General features: G+C 43.9%; 1 protein-coding gene across 1 annotated transcript in view; it reads right to left on the bottom strand.

Moving 5' to 3' along the window:
- Positions 1-23,130, bottom strand: part of RRP1B (ribosomal RNA processing 1B) — a 1,940,580-nt gene that overhangs the window by 775,581 nt on the left and 1,141,869 nt on the right. The window lies entirely within an intron of this gene.

Raw genomic sequence — 23,130 nt, 5'->3', positions numbered from 1 at the left:
CTGGGCAGTTGTATTTAAGCTTGCACCCAGGAATATTATCTGTTGAGAGGGTACGAGTTTTGATTTCTTCTTGTTTACTGTGTACCCTGGACTTGTCAGTAATCTTTTTACAAACGCCAGATGCTGTAGTAGAATGTCCTTGTTCTCCGCTTGAATAAGGCAGTCGTCCAAGTAAGGATATATTTGTATTCCTCTTTGTCTGCAAAATGTAATTACTGGTGCCAGGCTCTTTGTGAAGACCCTGGGTGGAGTAGATAAGCCAAAGGGCAGTGCAGATAACTGGTAGTGCATTGAGCCAGCTTTGAATCTGAGGTATCTTCTGCATGTCTGTCGGATTGGGACATGCACATATGCCACTTTTAGATCTGAAGTCATAAGCCAAGCCTTCTTGCCAAACATGGGAAGAAGCTGCTGTAGAGTCAACATTTTGAATTTTGGAATATCCAGGTATGTGTTTAGAATAGATAGGTCCAGTATTGGTCTCCAGGCTTTGTCTTTTCTGGGTACCAAGAACAGTCTTGAATAGAATCCTTGACCCTGCTCTTGTTCTGGTACTTGTTGAATGGCCCTCATGTCCATGAGGGATGAAACTTGTTTTTGTGCCTCTGCCCAATGACTACGTGGCAGGTCTGGCATACCGCTTTGCCTTGGTAGGGTGTGAATGTGGAACCTGTAGCCTTGTGAAACTATATTTAGAACACATTTGTACTGGGTGATCATGTGCCAATTTTGTGAAAAAAGTGCTTGCTTTCCCCCCACAGGGGTTGCCAAAAGATAAGTGCTTGGTGCTGGAAGGGGAAAGTCATTGAGACTGTTTCCTGTATGGCTGTGATTTTTTCCTTTCCGCTCTTGGAGGTAGAAGCACCCCATTGTTTAGGCCTGTATTGAGCCTTGGGGCTGTGATCTGCCTCTGGGGCATCTGTATCTGCCCCTTTGTGGTCTATCTGACACTGGAAAGGACCAATTTTTTTTGTAGGCCAGTTCCTGCTAAATCTGGGAGGCTATACCTGCAAGAAATCCTTGACTGTTTGCATAGATTTAGCTTTGTCCTCCATTTTCTTCAACACCTTTAGCACCAAAGTATCATGCTGTAAAGGAGCGTGTAATAGTTTTGCTTTAACATGATCCGGCAAATTTTGTTCTTTTAACCAAGCACGCCTCATAATGACAGAACCTGTAACAGCGGCCCAGCAGGAGGCCTCAAGAGAATCAAAACCACATTGCAAAGTACGCTTTTCAACTTGTTCAGCTGCATGCAATAAATCCTGCATTTCTTTATTGTCTGCACATTCTGTATTTGCTGGCATTTTCTGTTTAAGCATTTTCTGTTTAAGCAAAGACATAAGATATTGCTGATACTTAAGCATATGAAATTGGCAATTTAAGGCTCTTACAGCCAAAGTAGCAGAGGTATAAATCTTTTTGCCCCATCTGTCTAGGGCCCTAGAATCCCTATCAGAGGGGATAGGGTTTTTTGCAGTAGAAGCCTTGACCCCTTTGAGACCCTGAGAGATGGTTTCTGGGTCAGCTGCAGGGTTCTTATAGAGGAATTTATGTGAATCAGGAACCCTGTAGTATCTGTCTGGCTTAACAGAGGCTGGTGGTAAAGAGTCTAGAGAAAAATGGGACTCTGAAAATACATCATCTACAATGTCTAAAACAGGCGGGATAGCAAGGGGCCTGTGCTGGGGCAATAAAAGGAAATTTCTGAGCCTTTTCTTGGATTCTGAGTAGTCTTGGCTCTCCCAGTGGAAATGCTCCCTCATTAGTATGCAGTGTTTCCCCAAAAGAATAATCCTCAGGAGGAGAGGCTGAAGGGATAGATTCTTCAGCATCAGAATCCTCATAGGGAGGAATAGAGTAATCCTGTTCAGAGGAGAAATCCGAGGAAATGGAAACCTGGTCTGAAGATTCATATTCTAACTCTTGCCTAGGCCTCTTTTCAGGAGGGGGATGGGAACACCTGATCAAAGTAATAAGGCCTTCGGCCATTTTAAGCATCTGTTTTATAGGCATGGAGGCCTGTCCAGGTGAATGCTGTACTTGTTTCTTTGTCTTTAGAGCTGCTTTAGTCTTTGCCTTTGTAGCTGAAGTAGGTTTCACATATAACTGTGTAGGCCTGAAAACACCCTCAGAAGCCGATGCCTGCTCAGCGGCTCTGGACCCATCTGAGGGAATAGTTTCTGAGTGTCCAATACCTTGAGTTTCCAGAGGCCCAGTCGGCTCCACGTGGGAGTCAGAAACGGCCTGTGGCTCTGAAGTAGCGGGCGTCAGGGGCTGCAAAAGCGTCTCACTGAGAACCGGCGAACCGGTGACAGGTCTAGAAGAAGCCTCATCGTCAGTTTTGGATCTCGAGTGCCTGTCATTTTCTTTTTCTTTTTGTTTTTTGTAAACTCCGATAGTCGGCTGATCCGATGGCATTATATAATTAAATCTTCTGCCAAAGTAATGGAATGCAAAATCGTACCGACGCTTAATAGTGCGTTGGTTAAATCTAGCACAAAACCGACAACTAGCAACGTTATGGTCAGGGCCTAGGCAAAGAATACATTAAGAATGAAAATCCTTATGAGGTATTTGCTTTCCACAAGAAATACAGTTATTAACTTTTTCTGACATCGGTCTGGAGCAAGAAAAAAAGTTTCCCAAACGGGGTACTTAGCTTTAATGAAGACTTCGGATCTGAAATTCGAATTTGAAAACTTCAGGAGTTGGCCGACCGGCACTTGCGAACTGCTTTTGCCTCTGGCACCGCGCGGCAAGAAAGACTGAAGAAAATGGCGTCGGCTGCATATTTTATACCCCTGGCGCACTGACGTTAGGGAAGAGGCGATAGCAACCGACGCCAGACCTAGACTTTGAAACTCAGGCCGACTATGGGTAGCTTGCCAGCAGGATAACACAATTGTAATGACTGCAACAGTGAAACACGATGAACATCGTACCATGAAGTAACAGTAATTTTTTTTAGGAACACAAAATGTCTAGCATGTTCCACTCTTAAATGTTCCTGAATATTAGTACGAAAACTGTTTGCAACATATGTTGTTGAATCATTATTATTCCAGTCTGTTTCTGGTAAATTTAAGTCTCCAGCCACTATTTGCTTTCCCTCCTGTGATTCATACAAGAAATGTATGAATTCTTCCAGGTCATCAACATCTGACCCTGACAGACTGCACACTCCAGCAATAGCTATACATTCCAGGGTTGTCTTTACTGTCACAGTTAATCTACAGTACTGGTGTTATCAATGAATGTGTAATAACTACAAGTCTCAATCTTCAATCCTTATAACACCTCAACCTGATTTTTTGTTAGACTGTCTGCTATAGTAAAAACAGTTATACCCTGACAGAACTGGTTTCCAATCACTGTTCTTTAAAAATAAGTTATGCACTCACCATAACATTCCATCTGAGTAGTTGTACTTCATTTGCCTTCAACCTGTGGTTATTCGGATTCGAATCGGATCCGAGATGGCCACATCACTAGCATCTGATCCAGGCTCCTCCCCTTACCCATGATGCTCCCCTGTCTCCCTCCTTCCCTCAGATCAAGTTTGCTGCTCAAGAAAACACAAGCCTGACCCAAATAGACCTTACCACTAATGGTTCCCAAACACTAAGCCAGGCGTAACCAAAACAGCCACTATAGAGCTCCTCTCCCATAAACAAGGTTAGAACAACAGTGACTGAAAGTGCCAGAATAGCCACTGCCTACTCTCAACTACTTTCCACCCTCCCAATACAAATCCTAGATCACTTAGATCCTCTAATAAACTAAAGCTAAAGATTACCCATGCCCACAATGCACAAGGTTCCTCACTCTACTCTCACAATATTGCCAAACTATGAAATACTTTTCCTCAACATATAGCTAAAAACCCTATGACAAGTTCAAAAATCTTCTTCAAGAAACGTCTACCTAAACAATGGCATTGCTCCAGCCATACTCCAGGCTAGGCTACTGCTGTTATCAGCAGAGCTTAGTTACATAATTAACTAGATTGTAGACATCTAAACTGCTTCTATCTAAACTGCTTAAACCCTAGGCTCAAGAAATATTCAGAACCTGAACCATCTGTGTTACCCTAAAATGCGTCTCCATGCTAATTCTGTTTGGGTCATACAACTGTTTTCTGAAAACTTATATCCTTGCCTTGATTACTGTACTCAAAAGAATACTTACTATTATGTCAGTCTGTACATCTCAAACCTGATTAACACTTTGTAAATATTGTAACTACATTTAGTTTGTTATATGATGCTTTTCTTCTTATTGTAATTATTATTAACTCATTCTACTTTATGTTTTGGGAGCTTATCTCCCTGGGTCTCTACTGAAAACAGGCCCCGTGCCCTGCCAGACATTACCTGGTTAACAAAAATAAATACAAATAAATAAGGTTAGGGAGAAGGAGGGGGAGATGGTTGAAGACAAATGAAGTACAACTACTCAGATGGAACATTATGGTAAGTAAATAACTTCTTTATCTGAAGTATTTGACTTAATTTGGTCTTCAACCTGTGGACAGAGTCCCCAGCTACCAACACCTGGGTGGCCCTCATGGAAGGATATTCTGGAGCAACACGGAGCCAAAGGATGCCCTACTCCTGGATGCAATGTCCAATTTGTAATGAGCTATGAAGGGATGAGATGAGGACCAAGCAGCTGCAGAACAAATGTCATCCAGTGACACCCTAGACCAAAAAGCCGCTGAGGTGGCCACAGACCTAGTGGAGTGGGCTTTCACCTGACCCGCAGGGAAAATGCCCCTATCGAAATTGGCTTGCCTAGAGCTAGTTTCGAATAGGAAACAAACAACTGATCAGATTTGTGAAAAGATTTTGTTCTGTGTAAATAAAACCTCAGTTGCCTATGTACATAGGTAGATACTAGGCTATCTGCCCTAGGGCATTTATAAGCCTAGCCAGAGTGTATTTGGCTTCCCCCTCCCTATTAGATTAGCCTACTGTGCCTCTGTAAAGTAGGTCACAGAAGGTACCCTTTTAAGATTAGTTTACTGTGCCTCTGTCTAGCAGGGACACAGAAGAGATCCCAGGGGTGAATTTGCGATTTCCCATCCACGCGTCCAGATTTCGCTTGAAGGGAGTCAGCGAGGGGCTATGTCTAACATGAATTAGGATTCTATTCCAGAGTGAGGGGAGCCTCTGGGAAATTAATCTGTCCCTCCAGCATGTCCTATTTATTTTTGTGCGGAGGTTTAGGTCCCTGGAGCGTGTAGCTCTAAGGGACCTGGATTTTTTGAGGTGGAGCATGTCCATTAATTCTGGGTTTGACATGGCTTTGTACATCAGGCATAGATCACCTCTGAGTAGGCGGTAAGCAACTGAGTAGAGCTGGAGTTTCTTTAGTCGAGCTGCATAGGACATCTGTTTGTAGCCCATGATCCTCTTGGTGAGGTACTTTTGGGGTCTCTCCAGTTGCTGCAGGTGTCGGGTAAGGTACATCCCAAAAGGGGCATTGTATTCAATTATGGGTCTGATGAGCAACGAGTAGAGGGGCACAATGACCTCTCTTGATCTAGATGCGAACCCTTTCGTGATAAGGTGGGCTATATAGAAGGTCTTTCTAACCACTTTGGCAAAGTGATTATCAAAGGAGAGATTACTATTTATGTTGGTCCCCAAATCTCTAATTACTTCTTCCGTACTTAATGGATTACCACCTATGTGGTAATTTGTGGGCACCTTGTTTTTCCCAAAGGGGATGACTATGTACTTTTTAGCATTTAGCTTGAGGCCATGGCTCTGGCACCAAGCATCCGTCTCCGTGAGACCCTTTTGGAGGATGCTTGTGTCAGCTGGAGATTCGATTATGGCCCCCAGTTTGCAGTCATCTGCGAACTTTGTCAGCCATAATCCCCCAGTGTTAGCCTGAACCTCAGAGAAGTATATACCGAGCAAGAGAGGTCCCAGAACTGAGCCCTGTGGGACGCCACTTGTAACTGGTTTGGATTCGCACATGGCACCTGCGATTCTGACCATGTGGGTTCTATCTCTGAGCCAGTTTGCAACCCATTTTGTGATATAGGAGTTGATATTTAAGCTGGTAAGCTTATTTATGATGCCCGAGTGGAGTATTGTGTCGAAGGCTTTTGCAAGGTCCAAGTAGGCTGTGTGGACTACCTTGCTCTCATCTATGGCTTTGGTAACTGTTTCAAAGAAATCAACTAGGTTTAAGAGGCAAGATCTGCCCTTAAACCTGAATTTGGTAGGGTCCAGTGTCTGGAGGCTCCCAATGTCTTTGTTTATGAATTCCATGATAATACGCTCCATAGCTTTACAGACCAGACTAGTCAGGCTTATGGGGCGATAGTTTCCGGGGTCCGTTGTGGCACCACCTTTGTGGAGTGGGACCACTGTAGCTGTACGCCATTCTTTGGGTACATATCCTGTAGTAAGGCTAAGTTTGAACAGTGACAATGTGAGGGTTCAGTTCTTCTTGGAGCTCATGTAAGACACAGCCTGGGACACCGTCCGGTCCCATAGATACTGTGTTTTTTGCTTTGGAGAGGGCAGCTTTCCCCTGTGCATTTGTGATGTCAGGGAAGTTACATTCAGTTGGGATAGGCATTTGCTCCTTTGGGGGGGAAGGGGGGGAGAAGTTTGTGCTGACTCTGTTTGCCAGGATGTTGGCTATGTCTGTAGGTTCGGTATATTTTGTACCATTATGCAACAATTCAGAGCATATCTGGGAGTTTCCGCCCATGTTCCTGACATAACTAAAGAAGGCCTTGTGATTATCTTCAGTGTCTAGGGCAATTTTTCTTTCGAAGCTGGCCTTTGATGATTTTATGAGGGATCGAAGTTTCTTGCTAATACTGATCAGAGATGCCTTCCCTTTTTGGGATTTTGCTCTTGCTAATACTGATCAGAGATGCCTTCCTTTTTTGGGATTTTGCTCTGTCATGTAGTAGCTTCCTCCTTCTGTTGTATAGCTTATTTATGGCCGGGGTCCACCAGACCAGTCTCCTGTTTTTGGAGGAGTGAGTCTTGGTTTTATTTAGGATAGCACGATCCATGCATTCCTGCAGGTGCTCATAGAATGCATTTGTAAAGGATTCTGTGGATTGGGCTGTATTATCTTCTGGCCCAGGGGCTTTGAAGGATTCCACCTCAGTCTTGAGAAGTGCATAGTTGGCTTTTGAGAAATTCTTTACAGTGATTTCCTTGGCTGGGTTGGGGACGGGATACGGATGTCCAGGGAAATTTGTTTATGGTCTGACCTTACCAATGAGGGGATTATCTCTGGTGTGGAACATAGAGTCCCCATGTTGGTGATGACCAGGTCCAATATGTTGTTCCTTCTTGTGGGAGTGGTGACCAGTTGTTCCATTGCGTTAAGAGTTTATAAATTCAAGGAACCGTTGGGCGAGGGTGTTTGGGCTTGAGTAGTTTTCCCAGTCAATGCTTGGGTAGTTGAAGTCATCCAATAACATAGTGTTTGGAGAGACCTTCATATTTCTCCAGTGTTCTCAGGAATGCCAAGTGGGGTTCCTGTAACAGGGAGGGTGTTCTGTAGCAGGCTACAAACTGAAAGGCAGTTTTGCCCGCTGTTAGTTGCACATGGATGGTTTCCGATGCTTCGTGCAGTGCCACTAACCTGGAGGTGTAAGTATCGTTAATGAATATAGATACTCCCCCTCCTTTTGTGCTTCGGTCCGAGTTTTGGGGCCGAAACGCATGGTATGAGTTATAACCTGTTAGTGCTTGGGTGCTCTCAGGAGCCTTGAACCAGGTTTCTGTCACTACACAGACATTGATTTTCTCCATAATGAAGAGAGCCTCGAGTGTGTGCATCTTGAGGTTTAGACTTCTGGCATTGAGTAGCATTACCTTTAGTTTTTTTATCCTTGGGATGTCTATGGAGGTGGGTTTGTCCTTTGAGCCTTGCCTAAAAAAGGCACTATGGGGGTGGCAAGAGCCTTGTCCAGTATACGAAAGCCTAAGGGTGACAGGTGCAAGCTGTCCCTAGTGAAGCAACGTGGCTTGTCGAGCATGTCATCCCAGGCTGAAAGACACTGGATCCCCTTTAAATGACACCAATACTTTAGCCAATTGTTAAAACTGATCATTTTGTCTTTATACTGTGGCATCATTCTTGGTGAGGGCAAGATGCTACTCAAGGTCAGGGTCATATCAGCCTGGGCTACATGGTCATAGAGCTCCTCTATGTCTCTTTTCATGTAGTCCAGGGAGGTACTTCTCAGGTCATTCACACCAGCATGGACAATGACGGAGTCATACTTGTACTTGCTTTGGAGTGACCTGAGTGCTTGCATTATGTGGCGGATCCTGGCACCCGACAGGCAGCTTACAGTGAACTTCTCCTTGTTCAGTCTGGTGAGCGGGATGTCAGTGTGCCGGACAATAGAGTCCCCTATAACAAGTGTATTTGGTGTGTTGTTTGGCCTTAAGGGCTGTGACTGAGGCACACTGATTTTGTGAGATATGTGATTTGTGGGTATTGTTGAGGGCTGGCTGTTGCTTGGATATCTGCTTAGGAGGTCTTTGCTGTTTAGGCAGATTTTTATTTACAGCCTCCGAGTATGTTTTTGTGTGTTTATGTGCTGGGTAAGCAGATGCAATAGGTCTGTGTGATACTGGATTTGTGGTGTGGGTGGTTACCTTTTCCTCCTGACTGACTGTGCCAGTCTTGGGTTGAGAGAGCTCTGCCTCCAGTTTGGCTGTGTAACTGCATCTCTCACATGTATTAGAGTTTGTTGGAAGGAGGAGAGGATTGTCTGTGTACATAAGGCAATTGTAACATTGCCTCAAAATTCCCAGATTCACCAGCTGGACTGGAGAGTAACCTTGAAACTGACCCTTGGACATACCAGATTAGTATAGGGAACTGTTTTTTTTACTGATCAGATTACGGAAGGGAACTGATTTTTCACTTGATCAGGAAGGACCAATCGGGAGCCTAATACTTATGAGAAGTCAAGGAGGGTGTAGTGCTTTAGTTAGTGTTTCCTTATAAGAGCTGAGCAAGTGCAGGGCTTTAGAAAGAGAACAGAGTGATTACTTTGAGAGTATGAACAGTTCTGAGGGAAAAAGTGAAGAGCAGACTTTGTGGAGCCTGGAATAGTTTAAACCTGTTTAGGTGGTGCTGCCCGACGTTGCTCAGTGCGCAAAACTGCACAAAAAGAGAGTTCTAGGGTTTTAAGGGAGACAGATCAAGGAGTTTAGAATTCACCCAAATTGGCCAATAAAACTACAGCTTCTAGGTAGTACCCACTCCTCCAGGGACAGGCAGGCTGTTCAGTGTTAACCACTCCCACTGGTGAACACAGAGACTTCCCTTTAGCCCAAGGAAGCACTGGCCTTCCAGAAACTTCCAAACAGTTCAGAACAGTAAATCTATAACTGAACTTTCTTAACTTTCAAAAAGTGGGAAAAAAGCAAGATTTTTTTTTTTTTTTTTTCTTTTTGTTGTAGTTTAAAGGTAGCAGAGATACACAAGCAGCAAAATAATCACAACAGTGCAATAAATGACCCCACACTTGAGTGCTAGGCCAAAATCAGGTAAAATGCAGTTTTTAGAGAAAAAAACGATTTTAAATTAAGTGCAACACAGGAAATGCAGTAAACAGGCTCTAGATGTGTTCCAAGTACTGTTACTGTTACAGATATAAACTTTAGCAAGCCGGAAAATGCCAAAAAAGGCGGCAAAGTGTAACTTGAATTCACCCCTATTTTGGAAATTTGGAAAGAAAACAGGAAGACTGACAGTTTGATTGATATTGTTTTCTGAGGACACCTTGGGAAAAAAGAAAGGATTAGTGCACAGGGAAACCCTGCCCTTATGAAAAACTGTGTGAGGAACTTTAATGGACAATGCTTGAAGTTCCGATATCCTCCTTGCAAAAGTGACATCCACCAAAAAGGCAGTTTTCTAAGATAGGAATTGTAAATCTACTGATGCTGCGGTTTCAAATGTGGGGAGACTAGAGCCGGAAGTACAAAGGTGAGGTCTCATGGAGGTGCAGGATCTTTCACCAGGGGTCTTAAAAGAAAGGTTAAGGAAGGTCATACAAAGTCTGGAAGAAGCTAGGGAAGCCATGTTTTCCCCCACATGGAAGTTAGAGATGGCAGCCATTTGGACCTTAACAGCAGAAGAGCTAGCACCTTGGTGAAAGATACCTGCTAGAAATTCCAGAACAGCTAGAACCAGAGTCATAAATGGATCTAGGTCCCGTTGAGAGGCCCATATAGAGAACAGTTTCCACTTGCTATGATATATTTTTCTGGTAGAAGACTTGTGAGCTGCCACCAAAATGGTTTTACCCGGAGAGGATAAACCGGGAGTCCTAATCATTAATGGAACTGGCGCAGCTAAGCTGGGAGTTCCAGACTGTCCGGGTCTTGGTGAGGGATCCCTAAGAGATGCAAAATGAGATGTGGAACAGGATCCAGGATCCATGGTGGAACTGCCAGGTGAGACCAAAGGGAGGGGAATCAGACTTGGTGAGGCAAGAATGGGGCAATGAGGATTACTGTGCTCACCAACCTGCGAGCTTTAAAACTTCAGAATGAGAGGTAACGGGGGCTAAGTATAAAGAAGACCGGGAGGCCAAGCATGAACCAGTGCATCTCTGGGGGATTCACCGAGGGCAGTTCAGAGTGAAGAACTCGCTGCATCTCGCATTGGAAAAAGATGCAAAGAGTCGCAGCAAGGCCGACCCCACTTGAGGAAGATCTGTTCCACTATTGAAGGATTCAGAGATCACACTAACATGGCTTCACGACAAAGGGGGTAAGATCTGGTTTCACCCTGTTTGTTGATATACCAGACTACTGACATGTTGTCTGACTGAATAGCAATAGTCCCTAGAGGAAGATGGGCATGAAGGGGTTGATAGGCAAATTGGTCTCAGAAGGGGACCACGTGCCTTGGACAGTTCTTCTAGAGCAATGCCCCCCTCCACCCTAGCTGGGAAGTGTCCATAGTCACTGTGATTGTAGGAAAGGACGGAACAAAGGGATGTTCCTTGACAAGGTCCGGGGAGAGAATCCACCAGAGAAGAGACTCTGCAAGCCCGGGAAATCCGAACTGGATGGGACAAAGGTAGACCTAGTAGAGACCATTGAACTGCTAGCGTCCACTGGAGAACTCGCATACAAAGTCGTGCAAAGGGTAGAAGACTGATTGTGGCTGCCATGGAACCCAGAGAGCCCGCAAAACTGTCTCTGCTGAGGGAAGAAGAGTCTGGAGAATGTAAGAAATATGAAGTCTTAAATTGTGTACCCTCTCCGGGGTGAGGTAAACCTCCATTTGTATGGTGTCCAACCAAGCTCCTATAAAGTCTAGGGTCTGGACTGGAGGCAGTGACGATTTGCTGAGGTTCATAGTAATGCCCAGACTGTTCACTAATACCAGGAAATAGTCCCTGGCTTGGCACAGAAGATGCTTGCTGGGGGTAGCTTAGAGTCAATCGTCCAGATAAGGAAAGACCTGAATTCCCTGAAGCCTCAGGTGAGCCGCTACTACCACCATCACTTTGGTAAACACCCTGGGGGCTGTGGTGAGCCAAAGGGGAGGGCCCTGATCTGATATGATTGGCCCCCAGCCAGAAGCAGAGAAACCTGCGGGAGCGCCTGTTCATTTTGATATGATAGTATGCGTCCTGGAGGTCGATCAAGCTCATCCAATGTTTTTCCTGCAGGTAGGACAAGATAAACTGAAGGGTGACCATCCGGAATTTTTCTTTGGCTACAGATAGGTTCAAGGTGGGAAAGATCTAGAATGGGTCTTAGGTCCCCCATCTTCTTTGGCACTAAAAAGAACCTGGAATAAATGCCCAATCTGGATTGGTCTGGGGGGACGGTTTGGATGACTCGTTTTCTTAGCAGCTTGTCTATTTCCAGTGCTGCTATCTCCCTTTGCGTAGGTGGAACATCTGGGAGGTGTTTTGGTGGGAGAGGTGGCTCTACGAATGGGATGCAATAACCGCTGGATATGATTTGCAGCACCCAACAGTCTGTTGTTACGGAGTCCCACTCCATTGGGTGTAGCTAGATTAGACCCCTGACTGCCTCCAGAGAAGAGCAGTTGAGCAGCCCCTTAGGGATGCTGTGTGGGTCTGTCCGAGAATGGTTCTAGAGACTGGAAATTTCTTGGAAGCCCTCTGCCTTTGGGCCAGCGTCTATCACGACTCCCTCTACCTCTGGGGAAGAGGAGTCCTGAGTGTCCCGGGAGAACTGAGAATTCCAGAACCACATCTTCTTCGTCCCTCGATGATTCCTAGAGAAGGATCTTTGAGGGGTGAAGAAGTGGATCCCGACGGCAGACAGTGTCTTCCTTCTCACTATGGGCCAGCATTTCATGCAGACACTTCCAAAAAGAAAAGAACCATCATGGGGCCACTAGAAAAGGATGCCTTGATAGGTTCAGAGAATTGACACAGCCGGAGCCAGGTGTGATGCCTCATGGCAACGCCGGATCCGGCCACCCTGGCGGCTCCCTCCGTAGCATGGGAAAGAAGGCACATGGGCATGTTGGCTACTGCCTTTAGAGTGGCCATCTGGGCGGAAAACGTCTTCTTGCCCTCCGCCGACATGGACTCCAGGGGCGACTCAGTGACTTCGTTAACCAGGTCATGCTGCAGTCGAATGACATGTGCCATACAGTACAGCACCCTTATGGCAAAGGTTGCTGAAGCATACACCCACTTCCCCAAATGGTCCACAGTCCAATAGCCTCAACTCCCAGTCAGGAGGATGGACCATAGAGCTCTCCTGTGCGAGCTCTTTCTTTGTGGCAGCTGTCACCATCATAGCGTCTACTGGGGACCACTTACTTCAGCTAGCCCTGTCTGGTGGGGGACTGAATTTTATCTGGACACTTAGGAATAGGCTCCACGGTGTCTGGTTCCTTCCATGCTCGAGATGTTATAAGATCCTCAAGTGGGTCTGCAGGAGGGGACACCCAGGAGGTAGATGGGCCCATGCCGAATGCCTCTAGGAACACAGACTTGTCTGAGGTTGGTTTATGGGCAGACCACCCCCCCTTTGGTGAAGGATTTCCATGAGGTCTCCAAAGGACACATCTTCGGTGGGGGGGGGGGGTGACCTGGGGAAACCTTCCCCTTACTCCAAGTTGGTGTCATCCATGAGGGACTCTGGAGAGGAGTCCAGGTGCCTCCTTTCGCACATCCATTTGTGAGAAGCCTCCTCAGTGAGACACTCTGGAAGGGACTTGCAAACAAGTTGCTCTGGAATGGGAGTTCCCTGAGGCTTCAAGCATGAACTTTCCCTGAGAGGACAGGAGAGTCAGGGCCAAACCCAAAGCCGAGGGAGTCAGGACTAAGTCTAAAGATGAGATAGTCAGAGGTCTCGATGCACTTGAGAGGACTCTCTCCACCATACTCCGAGAGCTCAGATCTGCTCCGGTCAGATCTGACACACTCAAGGCAATGGCTGGCATCGAGGTACAGGGTACCGTCAGCACCTCCAACCCCAGGGATCCTTGACTCGAAAATGGACAGACAGACTGGAAAAGGAGTTATAGGGGTGAAGAAAGGCTGCAAGCTCCCTGCTCTGGACGGAGAAGGGGCTGGCAAAGACTCCCATCTGGATCTGAGTGCGGATGAACTTCCGCATCATCCTGTCTATCTCGACCTCACTAAGACTAAGGGTTGACTGGGAAGACAAAGCTACCGACACCGGCCGGAAGTGCCGGTGAGGGGAAGCCCTCGAGGGTGTCCTAGATGTCTCCTGCTCCGGCGAGAACCTGGGTGAGCGGAATCGAGAAGTACTAAGCCTAGGAGGTGTCTTAGCTTTAGCTGGAGGTCCTGCCAGATCTGAATGGTCCTGAGATCTTTTTCTAGGTTTGGCTGTTCTGTGTTTGTCTCTCTCCCCACACCATGAGGAGGGAGTTTGACTCCTAGCAGCCTAGGGAGAAGCAGAAGTAGAAAAGGCAGTGGAAGAAGCTGCCGTAGCAGAAGTTATGGGGACAGTTGTCCCTAATGAAGGGAGCAAGCCTTCATAATTAACTTAGCCGTCCTGTCCTTCGGGGCCCGTGGGTTGAAGCCCGCACAGATAGAGCAGAAGGTAAGTAAGTGGGCCATGTCCAAACACTACACAGAGAGTGTGGACATCGGCTGGGGACAGCTTACTGCCACACTCCGTGCACTTCCTAAATAATGGCTTGGGAATCTCAGCCATCTTAGGACACCACAAAAAGTACAGTTTTGTACCTACCATAAATGTAGATGTTCGAAGATCCACATTGCTGCAGTCCTTACACTTGGGTAGTCCGCTGTCCTCGGTCGGCCCGAATATCAAAGTATAAGGCTGACGTCGGTCAGGGCGCATTTGACTGACATCAGGACGTCAGGGTACAAATGCGCATGACCGACGTCATATCCTCAGTCTTTTCTTGCCCCAGATGTCAGAAGACCCAAAAAATAAAGGTCAAAACCAAAAGATAGCAAACAACCAACCAACCACCCTTGCACTAACTATATGTACAACATATACAATATACACAAAATGTACAACCCAACCCACACAACCACCTCAAACTACAGAGGGGAAGGAGGGAGGGTAAATTGGACTGCAGCAATGTGGATCTTCGAACATCTACATTTATGGTAGGTACAAAACTGTACTATGTTCTTCATCTCACATTGCTGCAGTCCTTACACTTGGGTAGAATCCCAAAGCAGAGGTAAGGGAGGATGGCTAACTACAAGGAAGCAGGAGCTGCCAAAATGCCCTGCAAAACAGCAGTGGCAAAACCAGCCCTGGACTTAGAGTAAAGTGGCAGGTGATAATGCCTAGAGAAAGTATGCACAGAACTCCAAGTAGCTGCCTCCAAAATATCCTTGGTTGCCACTCCCTCAAAAAGCTGTTGAAGTGGCAGTAGCCCTAGTGGAATGAGGCCTAATCCCAGCTGGAATCTCCTTGCCATGATGGGAATAACAGAAAGCAATGCAAAACCCAATCCACTTAGAAATAGTTTGTTTTGACACAGGCTTGCCCTGAGAACTCAAAGCAAAAGAAACAAACAACTGCTGAGACTGCCTGAACTCTTTAGTTCTGTCCAAATAATAACGCAACTGCCTGTGAACATCTAAAGTGTGCAAAATCTTTCCCCTTTATTTTGGGGATTTGCATAAAAGTAGGCAAATGAATAGTTTGGTTTAAAGCCACACTAGAAACCACCTTAGGCATAAAGGAAGGATTAGTACGTAATGATACCCTATCCTTATGGAAAATCAAGAAAGGCTCAACCGCCATGAGGGCCTGTAATTCAGAAACCCTTCTTGCAGAGGTAATGGCCAACAGAAAAGCAGTCTTCCATGATAAATATTTCAACTCAGCAGTAGCTGCAGGCTCAAAAGGTTGTAGAGTGAGTTTCTCCAACACAAAATTGAGATCCCAAGCAGGAGTAGGAGCTCTTCGTGGGGGTCTTATATTCTTTGCCCTCTAAGAAATTGCTTGAACAAAGGATGAGAAAACAATGGTGGGTCGCAATCATAGTGAGCAGAAATTGCTGCAGCATGAACTTTAATAGAAGAGAAAGACAAACCTTTGTCTAGTAACTCAGTAAGATATTGAAGAGCCACACTCAAATTAGGCTCAGAAACATCAAAATCTTTTGCTGCACTCCAAAATAAAAATCTCTTCCATTTATCTGCGTACACTTTCCTTGTGCTAGGCCTTCTAGCTTCCAAAATCACATTCAAAACTTGTTGTGGAAGTTGAGACCCTCTATGGTTCAAAACAGAATATGCCAGGCTGTCAGGTGAAGAGAGTGAAGTTTGACATTGACCAAATGGCTGTCCTCCTGTGACAACAGGTGTGGAACCCAAAGGCCATGGAGGCTTCCGTACCAGACTTCTCAGTAATGGGTACCAGTGCTGTCGAGGCCAATCTGGAGCTATTAAAATCATCCTTGGCTTGTCCTGTCTGACCTTTAGAAGTACCTTTAGGAGGAGAGGCAGAGGTGGAAAGGCATACACATGAAGATTGCTCCAATTGAAAGAAAGAGCATCCACTTTCCAAGCTGTGGGATGAAACCTTTTGTGCAAAACTTTGGCAGCTGATGGTTTAGTGGAGAAGCGAACAGATCTATGTCTGGAGTTCCCCATGACACTGTCAATTTCTGAAACACATGAGGATCCAATTTCCACTCGTGGGGATCCATAATTGCCTGCTCAACACATCTGCTAAGGAGTTCTGTGCTCCTGGCAGAAACCTTGCCTGAAGATTGAGTTGTAAACTGAGAGCAGTCTCCCACAAAATCATTGCTTGCCTGCATAGAGGATAAGAATGAGTTCCCCTTGCTTGTTGATGTACCACATGACAGTTGTGTTGTCTGTTAGAATCAACACCTGTCCTGGAAGAAGTAATTCCTGGAAAGCTATTAATGCAAACTGGACTGCTAACATCTCCTTCATGTTGATATGTAGATGTTGTAGTCTGACAGGCCACTTGTTTTGTATCCACTTTCCATTTAGATGAGCTCCCCAAGCTTTGTCTGAGGCATCTGTCGTTAAAATCTGACTCGCCTCTGGCCGGGTCACAGAGAGTCCCTTGTTTAGGTGACATTCCTGAGCCCACCACAAAAATTCCTTTTGAATGCAAGGTATTATTTGATTGACAGTGTCCAGATCCTGGCAGTGCTGTGTCCATACATTTTTGAGATACCATTGTAGCTTCCTCATATGCAGTTTGGCATTGGGAAGCACCAGAATACAAGATGCCATGAACCCTAAGGCTTGAAGGACTGTCCTTGCAGTCAGCCCGGACTGATGAGATAGTTGATGGAAGTAAAGGGATAGACTCTTTTGTTTGTCCGGGGTTAAAAAGGCCATCTGGGATGCTGTATTCAGTCTCACACCCAGAAAGCACATGTCTTGAGAGGGTACTAGACTGGACTTTATTTCGCTCACAGAATACCCTAGGCATCTTAGCACTGCTATCACACATTCCAAATGCTGAAGAAGCTCTTCCCTTCCTTGAGCCAGAATTAGGCAGTCGTCCAAATAAGGATAGATCTGTATTCCTTTTAGTCTGAAGAAAGCTATCACTGGAGCCAGAACTTTCGTGAACACTCTGGGTGCAGTAGATAAGCCAAAGGGCAATGCAGAGAACTGATAGTGAGAAGTCCCAGCTCGAAAACGCAGATACTTTCTGCAACTTAGTCTGATAGGAACATGAAGGTAAGCCTCCTTGAGATCCAAAGTTACCATCCAATGATCTTTGCCCAGCAGAGGTAAAAGCTGCTGTAACGTCAACATTTTGAACTTGGGAATGTCCAGATAAGTGTTGAGGATAGATAAATCCAAAATTGGTCTCCACGTGTTCCCCTTCTTTGGTACTAGGAACAGGCGAGAATAAAATCCTAGGCCCACTTCTGGCAGAGGAACCGGCTGTATGGCCCCTAGTTGGAGCAACAGAGAAACCTGTTTGTGAGCCTCTATTCTTTGTTGAGGAGGAACGTCTGGCATGCCTTTGAAAGGAGGCAAGGTATGGAAATAAAACCTGTAGCCATGGTGTATGATATTCAATACCCATCTGTCCTGGGTAATTAAACTCCAATTTTCTTTGAAAAGCGCCAACCTTCCACCCAAAGGTGCTGCCAGACGAGCAGGCTCTGGCAGCTGAAAAGGTAGGTCATTGGGTCTGCTTACGAAAGGACTGACCCCTGCCCTCACCCGAAGCCTGTGCAGGAGAACTCCCTGTTCTAGGCCTGAAAGAGCCCTGAGCTCTGCCCTTACCACATCTAGATCTACCCCTAGACTGGGAATCATAAGAAGGATACGTCCACCCCTTAGTAGGCCAATTTCTACTAAACTTTGGAGGCTGGACCTGCAAAAAATCTTTAACAGTCTGCATAGACTTAGCCTTGTCTTCCATTTTCTTTAAAACTGTCTCAACAGGAGGACCAAACAACACGTCAGATTGTAAAGGAGCATCTAAAATCCTTGTTTTAAGATGTTCAGACAAATTCTGATCCCTCAGCCAGGCGTGCCTGCGAAGAACTGACCCAGTGGCAGCCACCCTAGACGAGGCCTGTACAGCATCAAAACCACATTGCAAAGAATGCTTACCCACCTGTTCAGAAACATGCACTAAATCTTGCAACTCTTTACAATCAATACCTACTGCCAGAGCATCAACCTTAGACTTCAATTGTGAAAGGAGATAGTTTTGGTATTTCAACATGTGAAACTGGCAATTCAGAGCCCTCATAGCAAGAGTGGAAGAAGTATAGACTTTCTTTCCCCATCTATCCAAGGCCCTAGCCTCCTTGTCTGCAGGAACCGGATTTTTAACAACAGAAGCCTTAACACCTTTAGGCCCCTGGCTAACAGTTTCTGGGTCTGCCCTAGGACTCTTAAAAGATACTTATGAGCTTCAGGCACCCTGTAATATCTATCCGGCTTAACAGGAGCAGGAGGCAAAGAATCAGGATTAAGAGAAGCCTCTGTAAAACATCTTCCACTACATCCAAAACAGGAGGTATAGCCAAAGGCCTATGCTGGGGTAAAACAGAAATTCCCTAAGGCTTTTCCTGGCATCAGAGAAGTCCTGACCTTCCCACTTATAATGCTCCCTCATGGCATGAAGAGGCTCTGAAAACGAAAAATCCTCAGGAGGAGTAGCAGAAGGAGTAGAATCATCCACATCAGAATCGGAATAAGGAGAGTACTCCTGCAAGTCTTCAGTCAAGACTCAAATATCTGAAGCCTGCTCAAAACCCCCCAGCTCAGGCTCCACCCTAGGTCTCTTATCAGGAGGGGGCATAGAACCCCTAATTAAAGTAATCAAATCTTCTGCCATTTTAAGCATATGCTTCTTGGGCACAGTACCTGAAGAGCTAGGGGTAACACCAACTGAAGCCAAACCTGGCCTGCCCCTGGGAGAAGCCTTTGAAACAGAAGGAGAGGGCCTAGCCACCTTAGGAAGGGAGGGGAGTATAGTAACCTTAGAAGCCCCCTCAGCCTGACTTGTCTCCTGAGAGGCCACATCTTGCAATAATAAAGTCTCACCCTGGGAACACAAAGAAACCTCCGGTGGAGCCACCGGCTTCACTGACACCTCTAAAGAACCGGCGTCCGGTACAGACGGTTCTTCTAGCCTAGGCTTAACTGCCTTGTCCTTGCGCTTCTTCGAAGAAGCGGGCGTCGGAGCATCCAACGGCATTTTATAGTTGCACCGCTTCCCAAAGACTAACCTTGCACAATCCAACCTTCTCTTTATAGTGCGTTTATTAAATCTAGCACAAGAGCGGCAGCCAACAACGTCGTGCTCAGGCCCTAAGCAAGGAATACACAAAGTATGATAATCTCTATGCGGTATCTGTTTCCCACAAGAAATGCAATTATTGACTTTTTCTGACATCCGGTAAATGACTGAGGCAAGAAAAACTAAAATATTCCCCAACGGGGTACTTAGCCAACTTTGAACTCGGTCTGAAACTTCTAAATCGAAAAATCTCAGAACGCCAACCGGCACTTGCAATGCTGCTTCTGCATCGGACCATGCGGCAAAAAAGACTGAGGATATGACGTCGGTCATGCGCATTTGTACCCTGACGTCCTGATGTCAGTCAAATGCGCCCTGACCGACGTCAGCCTTATACTTTGATATTCGGGCCGACCGAGGACAGCGGACTACCCAAGTGTAAGGACTGCAGCAATGTGAGATGAAGAACATCTCCACAGACACTCATACACACATTCGCCCAAAGAGGAGAGGGTGCAGGAAGGCCAAGGGGAAACTACTACCACTTTACCTTTTTTTTTTTTTTTTTTTACTTAGAACACCACCGATGAACAACGCAGCTATAGGGAGGTTAAAAGTTAAGAAAAGGAAGACCTACTCACACCTGAAAGGGAAAAGGTAGCAAACTTACCCAAAAAGCCTGGAGCTCAGCAACCATGATGCATAGCTTTTCAGCAGCAAATGAGATCTAAGGGAAGGAAGGAGACAGGGCAGCATTACAGGTAAGGGGAGGAGCTCGGATCAGATGCTAGTGACGTGGCAGTCTCGGATCAGATTTGGATCAGAATACCCACAGGCTGAAGACCAAATTAAGTCAACTACTTCAGATCCATGTTTAACAAACAATAACAGATCATTTGCTCCTCTAAGACTGATAAGAGAAGACTTGCTTTGTTTAATAAAGATGAACAGATATATTAAGATCAATAAAAGAAATAGAAGTCTGATAAAACAAAAGAACACAATAATTAGGACTGTTCATAGAGATTCATGCTATATAACAAGTAAATAGGATACATTACTGTGCAGCTAAATTAATAACAGATAAAGTCTTACCAAAAACACAGGGCAGTAAGGGAAAGGAAAGGCAGAAATCAAATTTCATCATGGAAGTATTGGTTAGAGAAAATTATAAAGCAATTAAGACAAGAAGCATCACTGTTAGACTAGTGAAGAGGGAACAGATCAACAAAAATACTCAAAGATCGATGTGATAAAAGCAATGTACAGTATCAGAACAGATCAGGATTTATCATGCACGGTCACAAATAATAAACTAAAAAGTATCAGCACAGGCAGGAAAAAGAAGATATGCAGATAAATATAAAAGAAAAGTACAAAATAAGCAATTTATTGATGACCCAAAAAAGTTTTAAAGAGAACTGGGAAACAAAGCAAAGAAATTGAAACACCACAAAAAAGAAGAAATAGATACATTTTGGAGAAATATCTATGAAGATCCTGTGGAACTTAAAGATACTGAATGAACAGAAGTAGTAAATGAAAGAATAAGAAGTTAAAATGTACAAGATATGAAATGGGATGAAGTAACGGCCAGAGAGATTGAAACAAAGTTAAGGAAAGCCCTAAATGGAAAATCCCAGGCCCAGATGCAGTATCTAACTTCTGGCCAACATCTTTACATGAAGATTTACCCATGAGCAAGAACTATTTATATGCACACCCCGAACAGATATCAACCTGGTTAACAGGAAAAACCATACTCCTACTTAACAGCGAATCACTACAGAGCAATAACCTGCCTTCCAACAACGTATAAACTAAACACTGGAAATGACACCAACAGAGTTTACGGTCATTTAGAGGACAACTCAATTACTGCAATAGAACAAAAAGTGATATGGAACAAAGGATCATTTGTTGTTAAAGTCATAATGAAGAACTGTAAAAAGGGGAAGAACCCAAGTATGGGATGGAGAGACTACAAAAAGCATCTGACAGTATTATACATTCATGGATAAAAGACTGCTTAAAAATGTACAAGACGGAGCCTACACTGATTATTACATTACAGTGACCAGAGAACAAATCAAATGGAGACCTTCATGATGTAAAATAAACTTAATTTATTGTAGAAACAAGCGCTTTCATGTACAAGTACGCTTCTTCAGGTTTGTAAAATGTGACCCAATACAAGTGCTTTATATATCTTAACCCAACAAATTAGTCATTCAATTCATAAAACACTTATTCAATTAGTCTATTAATCAATTTGTCAGTTCAACAAAATCTTATCAAACTAAGGTAATGCTGAATACTACTAAAATGAATATAAATTGTGACCCTTATTACACATATATATAAAGAAAGTATATCTATATAAATGTATAAGCATGCATATATATATATATATATATATATATATATATATATATATATATATATATATATATATATATATATATATGCACATATAAATATGTAAAAAATATATATTCATCTAAAATTACAACATTTGAGAAATATATAAAGATGCTGAAAAATATATTAAAAACACATCAACACTAAAATGTATATGAATTCAATTGAAACTGATGCTAATATAAATACGAATGCATGTATATAATATAATAGAAAAATATAAAAAATATATGTAAAAATGTTGAACCTCAATAATAACAAAATCAACAAATTATGCCAAACTGTGACTGACGCCTAGAAGTCTGAAAGTTCAAAACATTCTTGGTTTCAGACCTACTCAATACAAAAATATAAATGTATAAATGTAAATTATTACAAGTGTAGATGGACTGTTAGCTCTAGAACTCTAGAGAGTATATAAATACCTGAAGATCATATGCATATATAACAAATAACTAAGTGACCGGAGTTCCACCATAACTACCTACGTGCTAACACAGATTTTATACTGACTGACTGATTAAGTCCTGGTTGAGCATGGGATTTTCAGCCTCAGAATCCAGTTTAACTCAACTGTTTCTAGATAGTTTTGACCATCTCCCCCTCTCTTACTCGGACTTATAACTTGTAAGACCCTAAATTTAAAAGTGTGGTCAGGATAGATGCCTATGTGCTTAGCTAAGGCATTTGTTAAATTCATTTTCCTTATGTCATAGATATGATTATAAATACGATCTTTAAGCCTACATAATAGGCCATGCATTGTGTGCATGTAGCTAGATATATCAAATTCTTAGTCTCACAAGTAGCATAAAAATCACTTGTAAATACATAGTTAAGTTCAGGTACAATAAATTGATGGTCACTGATGATACATTTACACATATTGCACTTGTTACAGGGATGTGTACCATATCTTAATGCAGATCTATTCTTAATAATATCTGTTTCCCTATTGGTTCTCTCAGAACATAATAGCCTCTTTAGATTCTTACTATTCCTATATCTAAATATTGGTTGAACACCCACTATATTACTAATGTGTTGGTCAATTAGTAATACATCCCAGTTTTTCTTGATAATATGGGTAATATGTCTATTATCATTAGTATACCTGGTGGTAAAGGCTACCTTTTTATTATTAAAACTAATCTTGGGAATATATTTATTTTTATTTCTCAATTCAGTTGCAGATTGTGGTTCATTTCTGACAGCATTTAAACTAGGTACTATACCATTCTTATATTGTACATCTTTTTTCAAACTATCTATCATTAAAGTGGGGTAGCCCCTATCCTGGAATAATTCATGCAGCACATCAAACTGAATATCTCTATCTACAGTATTTCTACATAATCTATAAATTCTTATACACTGATTTTTTACAATGTTAGAAAATATATGTCGTGGATGCATGCTATTAAACTGTAATAATGCATTCCTCCAGCAAGGTTTACAGTATAGTGTAGGTGAAACCTTG

This window comes from Protopterus annectens, chromosome 5.part0 (genome assembly GCF_019279795.1).
Source record: "Protopterus annectens isolate FY-2018-M chromosome 5.part0, PAN1.0, whole genome shotgun sequence".
NCBI lineage: Eukaryota > Metazoa > Chordata > Ceratodontiformes > Protopteridae > Protopterus > Protopterus annectens.
The sequence above is the reverse complement of the archived record's forward strand: the minus strand, read 5'-3'. Positions and strand labels throughout refer to the sequence as shown.